A 21,544-nucleotide genomic window follows, 5' to 3' on the forward strand; every position below is an offset into this window, starting at 1 on the left:
GTCTAAACTGATCTACCTACTTTGTATAAAAAGAGCTACTTGTTTATACAGCTTTATTGAGATATAATTCACCTACTGCGATACAACTCATACATTTAAAATATACAATTCTGTGGCATGTGTATATGTATTATTTTTATCACAATCAATTTTAGATCATTTTCATTATCCAAAAATGAGAACACCAGTGGTCATTCTCTCCTCCCTACTCGCTTTCTCCCAACTAGCCAGCCCTAGGGAATGATGTATCTACTTTCTATCCCTACGGAATTTCTGATCTGAGATATAAGTAGAATTGTACAGTATGTGACCTTTTGTGACTCATTCTTTCACTTAATGTTTTCAAGTTTCACCCATGTTATAGCAATTGTCAGAATTTCCTTCCTTCTTACTGCCAAATATTATCCCATTGTAGACATGTGTCACATTTTGATCATCCATTCATCCTTTGACATCTGTTGATGAACATGTAGGTTATTTCCAATTTCAGCTATTATGAATAATGCTGCTATGAACATTTGTTTACACATTTTTGTGTGGATTGTTTTCATTTCTCTTGGGTGTATTGCTAAGAGTGGAACTCTATGATTAATCTTTAGAGGAATTGCCAAATTTTTTTCCAAAGTGGTAATAATATTTTACACTTCCCACTAATAATATATGAGGGTTCCAATTTCTCTACATTCTTGTCAATACTTACTGTTTTTTCAATACTTACTGTTTTTCTCAATAGCCATTCTTGTGTATGTATCCTATCATATATCATATTAAAATGGTGATATCAAATAATGGTTTAGGTTTACATTTTGCTCATGGTTTCTGACTCTGAGCATCTTTTCAAGTGTTCATGAGCCATTTCTGTATTTATTTTTAGGAGAAAAATCTCAGATCTTTGCTCAGTTTTAAATTGAATAACTTTTTTATTATTCACAGGTTGAATATCCCTTATCTGAGACATGGAACTAGAAGTGTTTCAGATTTCAGATTTTTTTTTTTCTGATTTTGAAGTAATTGTAGGTACATAATGAGATACCTAGAGGATGGAGTTCAAGTCCTATGTGCCACACATACCTTATAAACACAGCCTAAAGGTTTTTACAATATTTTTAGTGTGCCTAAAATGTGCAACCTAGCACATGTGGTCAGGTGGGAAATTTCCTACTTAGCTTCTCAACAGTAAAAAAAAAAAAAAAAAAAAAAAAAAAAAAAAAAAAAAAAAGATTTTTTTTGCTAATCTGATAAAATGATTTATTTTCCCATTATAGGATTTTAAAAATCTTTAGACTTCAGATTTTTGGATGAGGTATATTCAACCTGAATTATATTCTTTCACTTGACATAATATTTTAAAGATTCATCCATATAATAGCATGCATACAAATTTTCTTTGTCTTATAAATTCCTGCATTTTAAATTCACCTATGAAAATTCATTGTGTTGTATGTAAATAGCATGTTTCCACTTTATTGACACTATCATTTACAACAACAAAAAATTTTTAAATTTGATGAAGTCAAACATCTACTTTTTCTTTTGTTATTTGTACTTCTGGAGTCACCTGAGAAGGCTATGTCTAAACAAGGTCAAGAGAATTTCCCACTGTGTTTTCATCTCAGAGTTTATAGATTTTGTAGGTTTATCTCTCACATTATATCTGTGGTCCGTACTGTGCTAATTTTTTTGTATGGTAGATTCAATTCATTCTTTTACATGTGGATATCAAGCTGTCCCAACACCATTTGTGGAAATATCATTCTTGCCTCCACAGAACAGACTTGATGCTGTTGTCAAATTCCTAATTGTAAGAGTGTAGTTCTAAACTCTTAATTCTGTTCCCTTAATCTATATGTCTATCCTTATGTCAGTGCCATGATTGATCGATGGATTATTGTAGTTTTGAAGTAGCAGTCAGTATGGGACCTCCAGCTTTGTTTAGCCGATTTGGATTCCTTGGATATGAATTGTAAGGTAACCTTGTCAAAACTAACTGAATTTTTGATAAAGATTAAGTTCATTATACATCAATCTGGGGAATATTGCTATTGTCTGGGCTCAGATATTAATAATCCAAAGTGTGGGACTTTGATGTGCTAAATATTTTGACCTGAAGTATATTGGAAATGCTTCAGAAGCAAGATCTTTCTGATCTTTTCCAATCTTCTTATCTCCCATTCTTCTCCCTCCCCTGAAGCAAATCAAAGAAATTACTTTCTTTTCTTTCAAGGTAGGTCATGAAAACTAGATTTCCTCTTCCCCAAAGTTAAGCCATAAAACCTAGAAAAATCACTCTTGCCCTTCTCCATTGGAGATCTCCATTCTGAAGGTTTCTTGCCTCATACCTAAAAGAAAGGCATACTACACGGAGAACCCACAGAAATCTGAACAGTCAGACCTTCCTATATCCGTAAATTAAGATCAAATTATGTGCTTCCTTCCCATCATATTTCTACCTGACTCTCTACTATGTATTGAAGTGAAGCATAAAAATATAGTTTTCTTGGGTCTTTGTTTCTGGAAGTTTCTATGTCACATAAAATTATGATCAATTAAATATGTTATATCCCTCTTTTGTTACCTGTCTCTTGTGACCCAAGTGTCAGCCATGACCACTAAATCATACATTTCCAATACTACATTATTTTAATAAATTTTAAATAATATAATTCACAAACACAAGATGTCTTTCAATTTATTTAGATCTCATTTGGTTTATTTCAACAATGTTTTGTAGTTATTAGAATATAAATTCTACATTTTCTTTGTTAAATTTCTATCCAAATATTTTGTTCTTTTGCTGATATTCAGAATTGTCTTCCTAATATCACTTTTCACTCTCAAAATATCCCTTCACAGTGTATTGGAATTCAACTCATTTTGAATAGTGATCTTGTACCTCATTGCCTTGTTGAACTTTTTAAATTAGTTTTGTTACTTTGTCCTTTTTAATTCCTTAGAATATTCTAAATACAATCATCTAATCTGCAAATGGAGATCACTTTGCTTCTATCTTTATGGTTCAAATGCCTTTTATTTCTTTCCTTTTTAAATTGCCCTTATTAATAGATAGTTCAAAACAATATTGAATAGAAGTGTCAAGAGCAAGCATCTTTATTTTGTTCCTGCTACTAAGGTTGAAAGTAGTTAGTATTTTACCATCACCCATGATGTTATTAATGATGTGTCCTTCATAGGAGCTCTTTATCAAGTTGAAAAAGTCCTTTCTATTCCCACTTGTTAAGTGTTCTATCATAAATGAATGTATTTTGGATATACATGTATAACAGCTTCGTTAACATTTCTATGACAAAGTAAAGAAAGAGTGTTTATAAATCAGTAGAAATACAAGACCTGACAATGATTTTCAAGCCTCCACTTCATATAGTTCTTTCCATCCTTGATTTCTAGATCTTTTCATGATGGTATATTAATTTCATATTACTTAATGTGGATGCATTTAGAAATCTCACCAATGTATCTTAACATATAAGAACTTATAAAAAAAAAACTCCAACAAAATGGACACCTTATGGAAACTCAAACAGTGGAACAAAACTAATGTCCTCTACCCTGTTCCTCCCTAAAGTTCATGTGACAAGAACCCGAAAAGTTTGATTCATCTCAGAAAGAGAAGCTAAGTTACATATGTGATGGACATTTGAGCACTTAAAATGTAGCTAACACAGCTAAGGAATTTAGCTTCATTTTAATTAGCTAAAATGTAATTTTTTAAATGCTCAATATAGTTATTGTAGAATATATTTGAAAAACTTGGTATGTAAATCTACTTTCATTTAAAATTTTATGAAAGCTAAATTATCTAAATATAGTCAAGCACTATATTTCTGATGAATATGTAGTGTCTGAATTGAGATGAACTACAAGAGTGAAACAAAATGCACAAGATCTCCAAGATTTAGTAGAAAAGACATTTTAAATAGTCCATTAATTTTCACTATTGATTACATATTGAAGTGATAACTTCTGATATATTATGTTCAATATTATCAACATTAATTTTCCCTGTGTCTTTTTGCTTCTTTAATGTAGTTACTAGAAAATTTAATATCACATGTGTAGTTCACACTTGATTTTTACTGGGCAGTGGTGATTTAGAGAGCGGTATGCTGCCAGGCACAGGTGAAAGCTTATCAAAAATTAAGAATTATTTCTATGGCAACCTCATAGCCAATGTTAAATCACAAACGGCCCTTTGAAGGTTCTGGAAAAGTACCCCTATTAATAAAGAGAGAGAATGCTGCTTCCTTCCTCAGCCCAAGCTGAGCCCATGCTCAGGTTTGGAGACCCCACAGTAAGAGAGACAGACAGTGCAGAATTCAGAGCAAGGCAAAAGCATTACAGAATGGCCAGAGTGGGTGACATATGGATGGAAAATAAAAGCATGAAATCCAAGGAAGGACTAAAGATGGTATAATTATCTACAAAGCACAGAGAGGAATTAGTTGGCGTGACAGAAGGGGTTGTAACTATAAGTAATGGGATGGTGGTAAGAACAGAAAAGGTAGGCGTGAGACATTTCAAGTTGAGGAAAAACTAGAAAGGGCAGAGGGGTGCGGAGAGGCTGATTCAGGCCTGACAGAGAAATGGAAGACTTGACCTAGAGGTCTTCCCAGCTCTAGTTTGTAAAAGCCTTTCCTGGTGGTGAATTAGTTTGCTATGGGGTTGGGTGTGGTAGGCAAGGAGGAGCTGAGAGAACAAATTGGATGATTTCAGTCTGCATCATACTGAAATGGTGATGGTCTCTTCCGACTTCCTCAGAAGTCACTTTGGTTCTCTTTTATGCTGGAATTCATGAGTGTCCCCTCTTGGGAACCTTCATGGTATCCATTGGAGACCCTTGTAGACCTACACAAAAACTTCAGCACACACACGGCACAAAATGTGCCACAAGGCAAATCTGCTAAATGACTTGGAGGGTATGGGGAGTAGCAGACACAATGCACCTGTTTGTTACCGAGTATTCCCTTCAAATACTGCATTTTCTTTGTGACACAGTAGTAGAAATTCCAAGCCCAGCCCTGAAGATCAAAAACAGACTCACAATCACACATAGACGCTAAGCCTGTTTTGCTCAGCAATCTTCCACACACAGTGCACAGACTTCTCGGGACAACTGCAATTTACATCCACAATGACAAGACCCCTCCTGCTAATGGCTGACATAAGAGGCATTATCTACAGACAAGATAGATAACCAATCAAAATCTATATTATATATCACGATCATCAATCTGCAAACATCACTCTGACGGGCTTTTTGGTTATTTAATATGGTCACAAAAAGAGACATCTTTTTAAAATCATTGGAAAGTAAATGAACATCTCGATTCTATGAACTCGAGTGCACTGTATTAGAAAGGAAATGTTCATTATCTTCAAGAGTACATGTAGATGGCCAGGGATATAGCTCAGTGGCACAGCACCTGCCTGGCAAGCTCACGGTTACGAGTTCAATTCTTGGGACCAAAAAAAAAAAAAAGAAAAAGAAAAAAAGAGTACATGTACAGTGAAAGTTTCATATCCTTTTTTTCCCTTCATTTCATATAATCTTAAAATTAAGAATAGGAAGCAGCGACACCTCAAATACACATCTTTGCAATTTTCCTTGTTTGTGGTAATTTCTTGAATATAAAAAGTAGGTGTGTTATTGTCAAAAATTAGCACAAATGTAAAATAGATATAGATATATAGATATAACAGATACCTAATTAAGATCATGGGTTCTATAGTCAGTTCCAGGGTCCAAATTCTGGTTCTCCTACGTAAGAAGTATATGGCCTTGGGAAAGTTGTTTTCTTCTATAAGCCTCAGGTTCCTTATAATTAAACTGGATGTTGTATTTCTCCATAGGAAATTTTCTTCCCCCTCATTTCTTGGAGAAGCACATGAGCTAAAATACATGAAGTTCTTAGCATAGCACCTGGCACATGGCATACACTGCTGGCATATTCTTTATTGTGACTGTCACTCTTGCTGCTGTCACTGTTATTCCTAACACCCCAGTGGTCATATAACACCAGATAGCTAGCAGAGAAACACAGTAGTTAAGACAGTTCGAAGCAGAAACTGAAAGGAAGTCAGCTCTCCACGGGAGAAAAATCTGATTGCCTTACCTGCCAGACACGTATCAGAGCGTACATCCCACTCTTTATTTAGCAAAATGACTCTTGAAACTTCGGATCAAATGCCTTGGATGAGTGTCTTCGAAATAGCCATTGCATAACTCAACTAAGGCTAAACTGGGATAAATTATTAGCATGAGCCTGGAACTGTGTTTCATTGTGCAATCAAGAGATTCTGTATGGTTTTACTTTTCATAGGGAAAAAATATCAAAAACTAGAACCAGAAAACATTTGGAATTTTTTTTAGTCCACGGCCAGATCTTACAACATCAGTGATTTAAACCAGGCATAGAATATGAATTCAACTAGGCCCCTAATATTTCGGCATTACTTGATTACAGCAAACAATGCAGTCACTGGCTGTTGTTGAAACTCCGTAGTGTGCAAAGGCTAAAGGGCTTGCTAGACAACTGGAACCTCACTTTCACAGAATTACTCTGGCCTCCTGAATGCTGGAATAACTTAGTACTACAATGCTGAAGACTTGTGCACCCTAAGTAAAAAATAAAAATATTAACTTTAATAGGCTCAGAGACTAAAATGAAAGCCACATTTCCTGCCAAAGAAACCAACAATGATGTGAAGCAAGCAGAGAGAAATGTATATTACCCTGGTTTAAATTTCCAAGAAAATGATAGCAGAAGAATTATACGTATAACTCAAATATACCATGAGCTGGGGCCTCCTTCCCAAAAGTCTTGAAGAAGTGCACCCACGATGAGCCGATTTTCAAAATGCTCGCAATTCTAGCAGCACTGCTCTCCCTGAGAGAAGAAACTGTATTTGCGTCTTCTGCACTGCCTTTGCTAAAGGTTCATTAAGAGATGCAGCGCAGCTACAAACAAGCACCTGAAAAGAATGGGATCAAGGCAATATACAAAGCTTTGTCCTCACAATCTGAATGCAGGTGTGAGAGACACAAACCAGGTGGCTAAAAGGCTTCTTTGTTTGAAGCTGTCAGTAGGAGGACCTGATTAATCTCATGCCCCATCCCTAAACTCCCTTTTAACTATGTCAAGACATCTCCTCACATCAGGAAGTCTACAATGACATGGCTATGTGCTAAGCTCAGTTAATGTGGTCCTAGGTTTAAACACTTCAGGTTGAAAGTGGATAATTGGTGGTAGTGGAGTTTAAAAGCTCACACAGGTGCCTTTGAAAAGAGGTCAAAGGTCAAGTGCATCTCTCCTGAGAGTACTGGCGAGCCCTTCCTAAAGGAGATCAAAATTCTTTTACCCAAACCCCCAGGGTCTTGTAAGAACTGTTATTAATTTAGTTCTGTATGTTCCAAATAAGGGAAAAACGATACCACATGTGTATATTCCCAGCAACCTGGGCATATTTGTTCCACAGAGGTAGATGTTAGATAGATATTCACCTGGCACTTCTGGATTGCTAATGAAGTAATCCACTTTCTACCAGGGCAAAACTGGAGAGTTCAGGTCAGGGTAATGAACCTTGAAAACAGTCAAAAGCCTGAGGGGAAAAATAGTATAAACATAGGAATGTGTTGTCATATACTGAATAGATCGGTAAAATCAAGACTGAGTTTTAACTATGACATCTAAACACGGATAATGATGTATATATTTGTATTTCAAAAAAGTGTCTTATTAAGCATTTTATCTTTTTGTTTATATAAATTATAAGGTTCCATCATCGTAACATGTTTTAGGTGTTTTTAGAAGCAGTCAAACGCTCAATCATTCAGAGGTGTACTTTAAATATTACTGGGGAAGAGTTTTCTAGTACAATTTGGAGGTCTTACAGTGCTTATCTTTACACTTTCTTTCTTCCATTTGTTAAATGTTTTTATTCAGTATGGCTACTATGCTTTTATACTTGAGATATGTTAATAAAACAGGAACACATGATTAGGTAACATATGCAGGTATACATGTTTTTGTATGTATCCAATTAAAATTATTCAATATTATATTTTCATGTCTTCATCTAAAAAATTATATTTGCATAAGTTTTTAAAGCTTTACACACACTCTTTGGGATGTCTAGCATCTTTTTTAAAAAATGCGGAGGATAAGTGTTGGTAAGGATATGAAGAAATTTAAGCCCTATGCACTGTTTGTTGAAACATTAAAATGGGGTGCAGCCACTATGGCAAACAGCATGGTGATTCCGGGGCTGGGGATTTAGCTCAGTGGCACAGCGCCTGCCTGGCAAGCGCAAGGTCATGAGTTCGATTTCCGGTACCAGAAGAAAAACCAAAAAAAAAAAAAAGAAAAGCTTAAAAAAAGCATGGTGATTCCTCAAAAAATTAAAACAGAATTACTATATGATCCAATGGTTTCATTTCTGCACTCTCGTATTCATAGCAGCATTATTTGCAATAGCTAAAAGGTGGAAGGCAAGTGTCCATTGGCAAGTATACAGATAAACAAAATGCAGCATATGTAATGGAATATCACTATGAATTCTAAATATTATCAATCATAGTGTTATAAAGAGAGGGAAATTCTAACATGTGATACAGCATGTGGGACTTTTGAAGACAGTAAGTGAAATAAGCCAGCCACCAAAGGATAATTACTATGTAATTCCATTTATATGAGATACCTACAGAAGTAAAAATCCTAGAGAAAGAAGTATAGTAATGGTATTCAGGAGCTACAAGGAGAAAATGAGGAGTTATGGTTTAAGGGGTAGAGTTTCAGCTGGGGAAGAGGAAAAGGTTTTACAGATGGGAGGTGGTAATGCTGCACAGCAATATGAATGCACTTAATGGCCCTGATTGTACACTTTAAAATTATTAAAATGGTGCATTTCACATTGTGTGTATTGTACTGCAATACATTGTTTAATTAAAATCCTTCGCATATACATCTGTGCTCTGGCACTGGGTCTGCCTTAGGCGCACTTGCTTAATTGACTGCACTTAAAGTCCGATGCACTGTTACTAATGAAAAGAAAATGTGTTCCTTTCAAGATCTCAAAGAATCCAACTGGCTGGAGTAAACAGATACAAATAAGGGTGTAGCTGAAATTTTGAAATTGGTACACAAACTCTTGGACCCACATTCTCTATACTTATAATTGGGAAAGAATGTTACTAAAACATTTAATGAAAATCCTAGGTTTGTCATAGTAGTTATGCCATAAAATTATTAATCTCACTTTAAAAACTGGGGGAAGATAAAGATCTTTCAGAAATAGCACTTTAATTTCAATTTAATGCTAAACACACCATCATTGCATGTAGCAAAACAAAGTTAATAGCATAAAAAAATAATATGACAGTTGATTAACTGGTGTTAAACTGTACGTGCTAATTGTGGTGAAGGCTTGCCAAGGCATGTTAGAAGCCGGCTTCCAATTTGAACTCAGAATACAAAGGAAATGACTCTCAGATCTGAGTAGCTGTTTTAACATTTACACAAGTCCAAAAAGTTCCAAGCTGAAATCCCAGGAACATAATTCTATTTATTCTACTTCAAGTGTTAACAGAGGACAGTTCAATTAACAGCATGTAACATTTTTTTTTAGAAGACCTCAAAATCCCTTAACTTTCCAACAATAGTTTAAATGATTCAGTGGCATTCAAAGTCTGGAAAAGGATTCAATCTCTACCCAAAGCAGTCTGCCCTTGGACAGCTCAATGAAGACTTTGGTTAACAGAGAAGATATAAGGCCCAATGTGTTCACTGTTATTCGCATATCTTCCACTGTTGATAGAACACCACAGCTCACATGATTGCTTAGAATTGCAGCATCCTCTGGTAGATCAGCAACTTCATCAGAGCTCTCAAATCCTAATTTCCTAGCCAATTATCACTACCAGTGAAGTAATAGTAGTAACAACAGCAACAACAATAATAATGGCCAAAAAGATTGGTTAGTCACAGATAGATTGAGTGGTTATGCTTCATGTCTGCTGTCTTTTAGTCAGCTTATCATTGAAAACTTTCTTAATGAAACAAAACACACACATGTGCACAAAAAATTTAGTAAAATGCAGAACGACAGAATTTGAAGCTTTTAGGAGAAATAAAGTTTGGGGAGGGCTATTCATTATCCTTACCAGCATTATTGATGCATAAGTTGTTAACTGAGATATCTTTGCCTGGTTTGTTTTATTTTAAAGGAAATTTTAAAAATAATAAAAAATTAGCAACAGCAAAGACAAAAACAAAACAACACAAAAACGATAAAAATGATACAGGATTTTGAAACAAAATGATAGGGGTTAACAATCGTTGTTATATTACACATTGTTATCTTCAGTGAAGTTGCTCACATTACCAGATGTAAGAATGCAAGATGGATCAAACAATTAAAAAGAATAACAAGTAATTTTTAAAAACATTCAAAATGCTACATAACATTCACTAGATTATAGACTTCGTGATGTCTGAGGCCATGTGTCCCAGGTCCACAACCAAATCCTTAGCTCCTGACATAGTACTGATTCGTGTTAAATGCTCAGGACAAACGTGTGTTGAATAAGTGAAGGAATGAATGAATTGAAAAGTAAAAACAGGTGACACTACTGACAGCCATTGGGAGCAGACAGAATTTAGAGAAATTAAATTATGAAATGCTGATTACATATATGATACCATGAATTAAATGACTTGTGTAAGTCATTCATTCCTCAGAACAGTCCCATCAAGTGGTCCTTTCACTCTCCCTATTGTTCAGTTGAAGAAACAGAAGCACAGACCTTAAGTGACCAAAGTGCGAACAAACCAGGCAATGTAGCTTCAGAGTCTACACTCTTCTTGATCTTACCTGTTATATTAAAATCTTAACATAGGATTGGCGGTAGAGCGAGAAACAGGAACTCTGACTCTCCTGCCGCTAAAGTGAGACCTTAAATTTATAACATTTTCAAGATAGGCCATTTCAAGCAGACAGCTCATTTATATGCACAACAGTGGAATTATTAGCAGAAAAAACTAACACTATTTTTATGTGTCAATGAAAGCAATATTTTTAAAGAATCACTGCTTCAGAACCTCCAAATATTAGCAAAAGTAGCCAAAAGAGCCACTATTACCACTTTATCTTTTTCAAGTCCTTAGAACAGTAACTGACAAAGCATTAAGTCCTATATAATACAGAGTATTACACAAAGCCCTCCTTTAATAGCAGTATCTAGTAATATTCTAATATCTATCTAATCTATCTGTGACTAACCAATCTTTTTGACTCAGACAGTTAAAGGAATGCCCAATCCACTGTAAGCAAACATGTCAGAAAACTATTTCTTATACTGAGATAAAATATTAGTAGGTATTATCTCTGTCCACCATGGCAAATTAGAACAACTTTTGTATAGAGGTCTCTTCTGTAGGACCACATCTCAGGTACTTGGAGGTACTGCCTGTTCCCTGAAGTATTCATGTGATATTCAGGTTCACTGACACACAGTCAGCATCTTGTATTCCAACTGTCATCACCAGGTCCTCCCTACCTTTTTCTCTCAGCTTCTTCTACCCCAGCTACATTAAGACATACTTGACAACATATTGTTATGTTTGGTTTGGGTAAGACCATTCTTTCTACACCTAATTTGTTAAGAGTTTTTATATTCAAAGTACATTTAATTTTTCCTATTTCTATTGAGATGATTGCATGGTCTGTATACTTCATTCTGTTGATGTGATGTTTCATATGTATTTATTGGCATATATTGAGCTATCCTTGCTTTCCAGAAACAAATCCTAGTGGATCATGGTTATGACTCTTTTAATGTGCTATTGAATTCAATTTGTTAGTTTTTTTATTTTATTTTAAAGAGAAAAGAACAAAAAGAAATTTACAAACGCAGAGACATAAACAAAATAACACAAAAGCCATAAAAATAATATAGAATTTCAAACAAGGTGATATGAAATTAACAATGGCCATTGTATCACATATTGGTTACTCAGATAAATAATGATTCAAATTGGTTACTCAGATAAATAAATATAAGCACGTAAGATTGATTAAACACTTAAATATTAACTGTTCCTTTCAATAAAGCAATAGAAATTAGTAGTACAATTATCTTAGCTATCTTGTGTATATATATATATATTTTTTGCCTTCCTTCTTTCTTTCTTTTCTCTTTTCCCTCATCCCAGTTGTTCTTTCCTTTTGAGTGGTTTCTTCCTCTTTCACAATATCTATTGTACCTTTCAGATTTTATATAATGGAATATTATTCAACTATAAAGAAAGATAAACTCTAGACTTTTATAAGTAAATAGATACAACTGGAGACCATACTCATAAGTGAAATAAATAAGACTCACATGTGTAAACATCATATTGTCTCCCTAGTGTAAGAACCTGAGAGAGTAAATAAAATTTACCAGTATTTTAACTGAGGCTTTTACATCTGTGTGCACCAAGGATATTAGCCTGTCATTTTCTTTCTTTTTTTTTTTTTTGTGGTGTCCTTTTCTGACTTTGGTGTCAGGGTAATGATGGCTTCACAAAATAAGATTGAAAGTATTCTCTACTCATTACTAGTTTGAAAGATTTTGAGAAGGATTGGCAAATTTCCACCAATTTAAACACCCTATACCGGATATGACCTAGTCAGTTTGCCTCCTAAACGATAGCATCAGAACCAGGTGAGTTATTACAGCTATCTTCTAACCAAGGCAGCTTTTTGAGGAATTATTAAATCTCATAACCTGGGAACTATTTCTACTGATGTGGCCTTTATTATGGTAACCACTGTTTATATTTGCATCATACTGTTGGAGGTCACCTAAAACCCTGGTCTGTTACCATGTGCCCTTTAACCTGTGCTTAGAAATGTATACTTTGCCACCAACCATTTCATTTTACTCTTATTGAATTAAGTCTTACCTATCAATTTAAGTCTGAAATTTTTTTTAATTTTTAAAAAATTTGTTGGTACATACTTGCAGTACATAATGATTACATTCATTGTGGGAATTGTTACATGTATTAAACATGTCTTAATTCTTTTTAGCATTCCCTTCCCCTCCCTCTATCTCCTGGTCTTCTTCACATTTGCAATTCTGAGATTATTTTGTGCTTTAATTCTGTTGTTAGGTATGGGTTTTATAATGAAGAGAGTGAAATGAGGCTTCAGGGTCTTTGTTTGCACAGACCCTTTCTGAGACCCTGGGAAGGGCCCTAGGAAAAGGTCCACATGGTCAAAACTTTCTGTAGAATTAGCAGAAGATATTTTAACTATAATCAGTACCTGACCTTTTGACTCCAGCTTATCTTCTAAAACATGTGGTTTAGGGCATCTAGTACAGTACTACATGGGAATGAAAGAAAAATAAGACGTGAAGTGTATGTAGCCAAAGTTAACTTGCTGAAAATCTTTCCAAATTTCATAGCTCATATATGAAAGAATGTATACTAGTTACCCTAAAGTTGACAGAAATTCTAAAAGTTTATCTCAAAATAAATTTCAATGAGCCATACTGGAGGCAAATTATCTTCATATTCTCTATCTAGAATGATAGAAAACTATTCTTATATAAAGAATAGGCAGTCAAAGCAATGAAGGGGAGAAGGGCATTATGAAGATGTGTCCAAAAAATTACAAATAAAATTGCTGTCACTTTTCTAGATATGATACTGCTTGGGTCAGATTTTAGATCTGTAATTTATTATATTTTCTTCTTTTTCTGAATAGTAGATTACAGAACCTATTGATGAACACTCTAGATATCAAGTCTTGGCAAAAATTCTCTTTACAGGTAAATAAGCGTGTGTTTGGCTAATAGTCTGAAAAGAATGGAATACTTACAGTAAGTTGTGCTGAAATAGATTCATTTTTATTTCCCATAGAAGTATCAGCTTTGGTCATGATGGTAAAAATGAAAGTTATGATGATTTTAGCAAATGGTACTAATTTGACCATACCTCACATAGTTTACGTGTGAAAAACATGGTACCCGAGGGGATGTGTGGGGAGGTAGATGGCACAGAGTCATTACTTTTCCACTGGTTAAAGGGTTGAACAACTCAGCTTGATGTCAGCCTGCTGAGCATCTCCAGGAGTGAGCCCTAGGCTGTTTCAGCAAAGCATAGTGAGGGAAACATCTGGCCACAGGCAGGAATGAATCTAGGTTCGATGGTACCTGAAGCTTGTATAATTTCGAGGCTAAGAGGGAAGCTCTTGCGAGGGAAAGGATGCAAAGTTTTGGTTCCAAAATAAGGTTATGATATTTATTTAAAATGAAAAGAGAAATGATAGCAAATTTAAAAAACTAAAGCTGACATTCACATTTTTTATTAATTCATTACTGGACATACCTTTATAATATCTTCACTTTACACTTTTGGCTTCTTCTTCTTTGAGGGCAGAGTTATGTTTTGTCTGAATAAAATCATCTTGAATATTGATTGATTGATTGATTGATTGGAAAATGTATGATAAAACCTCACCAAACTGGCATAATTGGGATAGATGACTCCAAGTATAAATCTGCATTACAGGAACCTTAAACAGTATGAATTCCAAACACTCTTCAGAACATGTTACTGGCTAAAGTGGAGCTAAAATATAGATGCATAATTTATATGCAAGTTAAAATTTATAACTGGACTATATCATAGATCATATCATAAATATAAAAATTCTTTAAAGTGAAAAATTAATAATAAATCCAGAAACTGTACTTGCTGAGCCATCTATTTGGATTAAGAAAGAAAATTTGAACTGAGATGATTGTGAATGATTGATTTAGTACCATATTTTGTGGTGGAAATATTACCAACTTTAAAATTTATGATTTTCAATTACTAGTTTGATACATATCTAGATAGGTTTCTTACCTTTCCTAGAGATTATATAACTTATTTAATGTGCAATTGCAAGAACATAGGATTTAATGGATAGCCATTTAGTAGATATAATGAACTGATTTATTATAGTAGTGGTTTCATATTGCAACATAAAAGAAATGTAATTATTCTCATTAGATTTTTATCCACAGTAATATATACAAATTAACAGCTGCACACAAACACAGAATTTCAAATAATCACTACTGTATTATTTATGTAAAAAGTAGCCAAAATCTGTAACCTAACTTGAATTATTTGGGGAGTAGTCAATTTATAAGAAAATTTTAGTGAATCTCTCCGCCAACCTTTCTCTAAACATGAAATTCATATATTTGTACTCTGTATAACAAATAAACTAGTGCCCTTGCCTTACTTACTTTTCTCATTGCTGAGACAAAATACCTGACACCCAAAATTAAGGAAGGAAAAGTTTACTTAGCTCACAGTTTGTGGAAGTTTCAGTCCATACTTGGCTGGCTCCAAGGCAGAGTGGCACATGGCAGAGGGCAACAGCTCATGGTGCCGGAAAACAGCAAAACACAAAGGAAGGAGAAGCATCAGAAGCAAGCCTCTTTCCCTGCCTTGTATTGTATGCAGGCTACCCACCCTAGGGTGGGTGTAGCACTCACACCCATAATCCCAGCTTTGGACCATGAATCAATCAAAAACTCTAGAATCCTGCCCCATGACTGTGCGAGGCTTTGGGGGACATCTAGACACAAACCATAACACCTGAGAAAAGCAACAAACTTTTTTCAGCATCATCCATCTGTTCTTTATTCTAAAATTAATCAAAAGATAAGCCAAATCAGGAATCCTGATACAGGGAGTGCAACAGTCCATCTTGTTTCCCAGAGTCTATCTGCCCTGATTTTGATCTGGCTATCTCTGATGATGAATACACTCTTTGGGTTTCATTCTCTACACACTGGAATTGTTCGCTGTTTTTGTTCTGTGAATTATTTACATCTCTAATTTGGGTCCCAGTGTCATAAACAGCTGCCTAATGATTCAAACATGAGCCCACACCTGAGTCTCACATAGAGGAGTAAAGGAAGGTCCTGGTAAAGTAGCAGTAATACCCACTTCACATTGTGATACTAGTTTAGAAATGGTGACTGTAAAGGCTTTTCAGTAACTCCCAACTCTCTCAGGAGTTTGGAACCCAGACCTACAGGGACTAGTGTGACAAAGACTGTGGAGAGCCCTCACCCTTACCAAAAGAGGGCAGACAGCCAGCTTCAGCTAACCAGGAAGTCTGCAATTAGCCATTGTGAACTACTGTTACATATTTTAAATTTTTCAAGAGAAATCAGGTAGAAGTGTGTGTGTGTGTGTGTGTGTGTGTGTGTGTGTGTGTGTGTGTACATGTGTGTGGGCATATTTTGAAATCTCTTGACTGTTAAATAATAGTTTAAAAAATTATAAAGCAGTGAAGCCAGAAACTAGTGTGTTGCCTATTGCTATTGGGCTGGGCCCTTTTGCTTTTGTTTGTTTGTTTGTTTGTTTTGTTTGCTTTTCTTCTGATACCAGAAATTGAACTCACAACCTTGCGCTTGCTAGGTTGTAAGCTAAATCCCCAGCCCCTCGGCCCCTGGGCCCTTTTGCTATGCACAACCACAGACCAAATCCCAACTACCTGAACCACAGGACCAGGAGGACTGCCCTGGAGTGGGTGCATCAGCCTGAGCCTCCTGCCTGAGTACTGTCCTTTACGAAGGATCAAAAACCAACTCATCAAATGCTGAACACTGATGTACAACAAAAGTAAACATTTCTCCACAGGGTTAGTTATCTCCTAGAAATATTACTTTGGGCTACCACTGAAAAATAAAATTAGTACTTACTGTATAACCACATTAAAGTTATTTTGAGAGACCTGAGGTCATGAAATTCTATTCTAAGAGTGAATAGATCTGGCACACCAGTGGGATGTACATGCGCTGTGTCCACCTAGACCTGTCCATGAGCAAGAGTGCTAATCAGAAAAGAACAGACAGCTAGTTCTTTTCTGTGATTATCAAATCTGACAAATATATAAGAAAACAAAAAGCCCATTCGTCTCTGAAGAGAAAAAAATACTTGGTAGAACAACTGTGAAATTGCACCCACCAGCTTAAAGCCAGGCATTTTCCACAATATATTTTTTTAATTTCCAGAGACTTTTATTTTTTTTAATTTCCAAAGACTTTAATAATACTATTTGTGTGCACTATTGAAATAGCATGAGCTGAGAGTTAGACCATACCCTAGTGCTTGTTAGATAGTTTATTAGCTCTGCCGTGATGGAAAAGTTGCTTCCGCTCTGTACCTTAGTTACTGCACATGTCAAAGAAAATAATAGTACAAATGATTGTTCAGAAAATTGAATTAGATAATACAATTTAAAATGCATGGTATTTGGCTTCTTGTTTATAAAAGTAGTAATTATATACATTTGCATTATATAAAATACCTACGCATTTTACGAGAGATTCTGAAGTTATAACTGTTTTTCACTATTTTACTGTCCTATACATTATATTCATTCAGTCTACAATATTAATTTAACTCCGAACATGTTCAACATACTGAGTTTAGAATGGTAGAGATCCAAACAAGATCAATACAAGTTCTTCCACTAAGAAATATACACAGTATTCATTTTACTCATTCAACAATCATTTAATGAGCACCTAAAATGTACCAGGCTGCACTGTCCTGGACAGTAAGGACACAGACATGGAAGGTCATGCAGGTTATTGTATAAGTGAGACCTCCTGAGGTAGTAATGATTCAATATACTGTATCTCCTTTTTATTTATTTTTATTTGGTTGGACACCAAGAGTGACAGTGAGCATTGTCTTAATACTATCTTGCTATTACCTGGGCATCTTGAGTCCCCATATGCATTTATGTAACAGAAAACATGCACAGATGGTTTCTAGGAAGGCAATCTCATCACAATGCAAATCAAAATTTCTACAGCCCATGTCTTTGGTGCAGGATTTATTATTTAATAATACCCAGCTTAGAGACATACTCATACACGTGCACAAGGTCATTCGGAGACACACAATGAGACTCTCACATCCCACCACTCAGAAGTCTGAGGAGCCACCCCCACACCCAGACAGCATCACCAAAGAAGCAGGGGTACTGAGGAATGGGACACCAACGAGTTCCTTGAAAGCACACACTCTAAGGCAGACTGTTCAAATCAGTGCTTTTTAAACTGTGAGTCACAATCGATTAGTCAGTCATAGAGTCAATCCAGCCAGTTATCCCTGGCATTTTTTATTTAAACAAATACAATGAAATGGAACAGAATAGAAAACATTACAGTGAATTGAACGTACTAAGGGTACCTACTGTGTTTGATAAACGTATCCCATCTATTTTTATACAAACATATACACAATCATCTGTATCCTGCATTATGATATAAGATGTATTTCTTTCAATGGGTCACATTTTTTAAAAGTTGAGAACAGTTACTTAAAACTATTTTGTGGACTGGTGTTTAACCCCAGTGGGTTTTAAGCGGAGGAGCTTTCCCAGTAATAGCAAGTGGGATGTTAGCAAGAAAACCTGTCCAGTTGTTAAATATGTATCATCGGTAGGGCTGAGAATTGGTACAAAAGTATATACCTCAAGTAGTTAACTGTGTCTCTAAAAAATATGGAAGATGTCATAGAAGTGGAGATTCACAGCCAGGAATGGTAGCACATGACCCTTAATAGCTGCTACTCAGGAGGCTGAGGCAGGAGGATCACAAGTTCAAAACCGGGCAACTTAGCAAGACTGTGTCAAAATAAAATAATAAAAAGGGCTGAGTATGTAACTTGGAGGTAGAACACTTGCTCAGTATGCTCAGGGCCCTGGTTCAATCCCCAGAATGGCAAAAAAGTGGAAGCTTTATATTTTATATATTTCACACCCACTAACCTTTCACATACTTTTGTACTATACTTCCTTTTAAATAAAGACTAAAAGTCATGTGTAAGAAATACACTACCCACCTGGTATTCTGTCAGTTAACATGAAATGTGACCGGGTCTCTCAGCCTAAACTCAGTGGGACGAGGAAGAGAAATGAAGCCATGTTGTCACCTTGGGAAGTTGGTGGTAAATTGGCAGGAATGTGAATGATACGAGTCAGTAGGTGACCTAGCCTTTAGGGTCCTGCCTAATGTACTAAAAAGTTATGCGAGCAGGCAGGTGTTTGTATAGCCAGAAGATAAGGCAGAAGAAATCTATGGGGAAAATCCTAAAAGAAAACTTTGTTCTAGAAAGTAGACTGGAAAAGAGGAAGAAAGGCAGCTGAGACTCCAGGTAAAAAGTGAGAGCTGCAGGTGAGTGTTGCCCAGCAATAAAGCTCTAAGAAAATGCTCATCGAAGAGCCAGAAGGACCTGAACAATTAGGAAATGATGGCGTTATGAAGAAGAGAGCTGCTACCTGGAGCGCGGAGGTGTGGCGGCTCCTGCAACTACACAGTGGAAGCTGACCCAGGCAGCTCCCTCTGCTCACCATCCCTCAAGCCTTCTAGCCTGCAGCATCTTCCTGTGGACCAGGCACTCATGCTTCTGTCCCGGCCTCTGCACATTCTTGCTTCTCCTCTCTGCCCCTCTCCTCTTTGTGAGGTTGGGAGCCTCACTGCCAGCTGGTACTTGCTTGCAGCAGCTATATTAATATGTTCAATACGTCCCATCCAGAAAGCAATGTGGGTCATACTAAGTGGCACATAATTGCTTACCTGCTGCACTTGCCCAGCTCTCATGCTTAATGCGGCCAGATATTGATGACTGCCCTGTCCTCTTGGTCCCAACACTTCTATGGCTTTTCACTGTTCCATTGAAAAAGGATCTTTCTGTGTATTTGGTATCTTCTGGTTTGGAAGTGATAGCACAGACTCCTTTTTTCAGAAATAATCTACATCTGAATGACAATTTCTACTACTCTATAAGGCTGGATATGGCCACAGTCCAGGATGCCAAGATTTTCTAAGCAGAATTTTCAAGAGGAGCAGAGCTCAGTGTCCTGGGTTCCAATAGAAAAGTGCCAAAATGTGGAACGTCTCAGCCAGTGCACCATTACCACTGGAGCAGATCCATGCTGAATGTTTGCAATTTTTTGTCAAGGTTAGAAAATCCATTTAACAGTGGCAATGGGTAAACTTCTTTCCTAGCCAAATATAAAACCACAAATCCTCATCACAGCACTTTATACAGGGAATGACTTGTGTGCAGCAAATGTATCTTAGGTATGTTTGAAATTTTAGTATTCATCAGTGGCGTTGCACATGGCATTTTCCTAATGAACATTAAGAGAGTATAATAACATGCAAGTTGACTAGGTAAGACAGGCATAAAACCTTATTCCACTGATGACTGCTGCTGATTACCACAGAAATCATGAATCATAAAGCAAAGGCAGATTCCTTTGCTAAGATCTTGCATTTGGCAACACTAATTACTCTTTTTTCTGACTTTCCTCCATTATAGTTATTGGAAAAACTGAAAGGTGTCTTAATTTCATTTTTATGACAAACAAAATGTACACATTCCCCATTCACAAATTGATGAGTTCCCATTCCATCATTCAGTATTGGCCTCTTCCCTCGGGTGAGTCCCTCACAAATCATGTTACTAGTGTTTGATTGTCATGAGCAGTGAAATCTATCAATTATCTTTTATATTGCTCTTTGGAATGTACTGTAAGTGGAGAAAAAAGTAGATCTACTCCTTGTAAAGAAAGAAGCTACAATATAACATACTGATAACAAAATCTCTCTCTCTCTCTCTCTCTCTGTCTCTCTCTCTCTCTCTCCCCTCTCACATTTTTTTCAGTCTAAGACCAAAAATCGGATGAGAATCAGACTTTTAATAATAAATACATCTTTATAGAGGCAAATATATGTGAAAAAATTTTATAGGAGAAGCTAATTCATTGCATTTTTAAAGACATCTCCTACATAATGCTGAGTAGACTGCCATAGGGTTCACTGCATTTCCTATACAAGGACTTAATGGCTAACGACACCCAGGAAATGAGCTAAATGTTTCAGATACTTGGGTTTTACAGCTTAAAACCTCCTGGTAAAATGTTGAATGAGGTAATTCAATCAGGTTTTCAGAATAACTGCTATTCAGATTCCCTTTCTGAGTACCACAGAGTTATATTTTTAATCTTGTAATTAAACAACTATTTGTTTGATTAGACAAAAATTAAGCATTTTCCAAATCTTTCTTCAAACAGCATGTTCATACTATTACATTAACAATACTTATTTCACCATGGGCAGGAATTTTCAGTCTTTGTAGTTAATAAATTAAGCATCCTGGAGCAATTCATCTGATAGTGATAGGGCAAGAGAGAGTCCCTTTTGTTTTTGCAACTCCGTTTTAGAAGTCACTTAAAGTCACTTAAACTATAAGCAAACTCTCTCCTCCACCCCCTCCCTTATAGCTAACTATCAACCACAAAAGGAGAACAGAGCTATAAAATGAGGAACAAATAGTTAAATTATAAGGAAGCTAAAGTTTAACCATACTAACAAGCCCCTGGGAAATGTAATCCTTGTGACCATGATGTGGCATTTTTGTAAATTTTCAAAATGAGGCAATGTAGTTACCAC

The sequence above is a fragment of the Chinchilla lanigera genome, unplaced genomic scaffold, assembly GCF_000276665.1.
Source record: "Chinchilla lanigera isolate Chin_1 unplaced genomic scaffold, ChiLan1.0 scaffold00008, whole genome shotgun sequence".
Taxonomy (NCBI): domain Eukaryota; kingdom Metazoa; phylum Chordata; class Mammalia; order Rodentia; family Chinchillidae; genus Chinchilla; species Chinchilla lanigera.